Source organism: Palaemon carinicauda, chromosome 28, assembly GCF_036898095.1.
Source record: "Palaemon carinicauda isolate YSFRI2023 chromosome 28, ASM3689809v2, whole genome shotgun sequence".
Lineage (NCBI taxonomy): Eukaryota > Metazoa > Arthropoda > Malacostraca > Decapoda > Palaemonidae > Palaemon > Palaemon carinicauda.
The window spans coordinates 75,043,393-75,045,892 of record NC_090752.1 but is presented as its reverse complement, the minus strand read 5'-3'; positions in this window follow the sequence as shown (position 1 = coordinate 75,045,892).

The following is a 2,500-nucleotide window of genomic DNA, read 5'->3' as shown; positions in this document are numbered from 1 at the left end:
GAGAGAGAGAGAGAGAGAGAGTATAAGAAAAGGAGGAGAGCGTATAAAAAAGAAATTGGCAATAGATGTTCTTGAAATTCACATCATATAAATTTCCAAAGTTAATGGCAGAATTGGAATGTGACATCGATAGTTAATAAAAAAAAAAAAAGAATGCATTTATCTACACTATATCTATGCGCAAATGCACCCTAAATAGTAGGTTGCCCAGGGTGCCAGCCACCCGTTAAGATACTACCGCTAGAGAGTTATGGGGTCTGTTGACTGACCAGACAGTACTACATTGGATCCTTCTCTCTGGTTACGATTCATTTACCCTTTGTCTACACATACACCGAATAGTCTGACCTATTCTTTACATATTCTCCTCTGTCCTAATACATCTGACAACACTGAGAATACTAAACAATCTTCATTCACCCAAGGGGTTACTGCCCTTTAATTGTTCAGTGACCACTTTCCTCTTGGTAAGGTTAGAAGAGACTGTTTGGCTATGCTAAGCAGCTCTTCTAAGAGAAGGCCACTCTAAAATCAAACCATTGTTCTCTAGTCTTGGGTAGTGCCACAGCCTCTGTACAATTGTTTTCCACTTTCTTGGGTTAGAGTTCTCTTGCTTGAGGGTACACTCTGGCACACAAATTTTATCTTATTTCTCTTACTTTCTTTGTTAAAGTTTTTATTTTTTTATATAGGAGATATTTACTTTAATGTTACTGATCTTAAAATATTAAATTTTTCCTTGTTTCATTTCCTTACTGGGCTATTTTCCCTGTTGGAGCCACTGTGCTTATAGCATCCTGCTTTTCCAGCTAGGTTGTAGCTTAGCAAATAATAATAATAATAATAATAATAATAATAATAATAACAAGACAGGCATATGCATAAATTTTCCATAACAAATGTACTTAAAAAGGGCATATATTCTTCATCCTACCAACCAGGTGGCCTACTGGAAACGTTCCGGCTTGGCGATCGCCAGACTAGGGTTCGAGTTCACTCCAGCTCGATAGTTTCTTGTAGCGTCTGCAGCATTACCATCCTTGGTAGCTAAGGATGAGGGTTAGGGGGAGCCTATAGGTCTACCTGCTGAGGCATCAACAGCTATTGTCTGGCCTTCCCTGGTCCTAGCTTCAGTGGAGAGGGAGGTTAAGGGCTGATCATAGGCATACAAGGTCAGTCTCTATGGCATTGTCCTCCTAGCTAGGACACTGTCACTGTCCCTTGCCTCTGCCATTCATGAGTGGCCTTTATATCTTTATGTATTCGTGTGAGGGAAGTAATAATTTAGCCTACGTAATACAGTGATCGGCGCCATTAATTCCACCCGTAGGAGAAGGATCACAAAACCCATCAAATTATGCTGCAGAAGAAGTAAGCCCTTCCGAAGAGCCCGGAACAATTCCATGACCTTCTATGCCCCCTGCAGGTGTGCATAAGGACTCCGGCATACTTCCATATGCATATACAAACATGATCAGTTTTCCGGACGTGCAGTGCATTAGGGTCTTCATTTGCCCCAGGATCGACTTTGGGACGTCTACCTTGTATCAACGAAAACGTATTCATATTTTTGCATAATAGCTGTAAAAATACCTCTGATACTATTAGTTTTACTATTACGTCCAGGCCATTTGCTAATTCAGGGCAGATGTATTTTGGCGTGGATTGTTCAATTTTCATTTGTCTATTAACACTAACACACACACTATTTATATATATATATATATATATATATATATATATATATATATATATATATATATATGTGTGTGTGTATATATATACATATATATAATATATATATGTATATATATCTATATATATACATATATATATATATATACATATATATTATATATATGTATGTATATATATACATATGTATATATATATATATATATATATATATATATATATATACATATATATAATATATATATATATATATATATATATATATATATATATATATATATATATATATATATATAATCTTATAGTAAATAAACAGGTTTATTATTCTCTTCTCAACGCACATTCTCAGTCCATCCATCCGTATCCTGCAGAGCGCAATTGCATTCTCTCGCGGCCCATCTACAGCATCATCAAAGTACCTCAGATTCAGTTAATAATCGTAAAGGAGACATAATCGGGTCGTTTAGGCAGCGTCCGGTAATTACAGCAAATGGCGCAACTAACATCAACTGTGGTTATTCGAATGGAAAAGTGTGGCAATGCCCACCTTTTCTAATTTTCTTTCCGTCCCGACTAACATCGCCATTTCTTCCTCTTCTCCATTTGGTTCGGGGATCGCCCCGGGAGATGTTGAGTTTCCGACCGCTAGCGTGGAACTCCCTTCATTAATACTGGTGTCAGCTAAAACGCAGTCAGCTTGTGTTTGGTTCGTACAATTTCACGTTATTGTTTTTCTTCGTTTCTTTTTCTTTTTCACACTTTTGACACGCCTTCATGATCATGATTTACACGCCTTCATTATCAT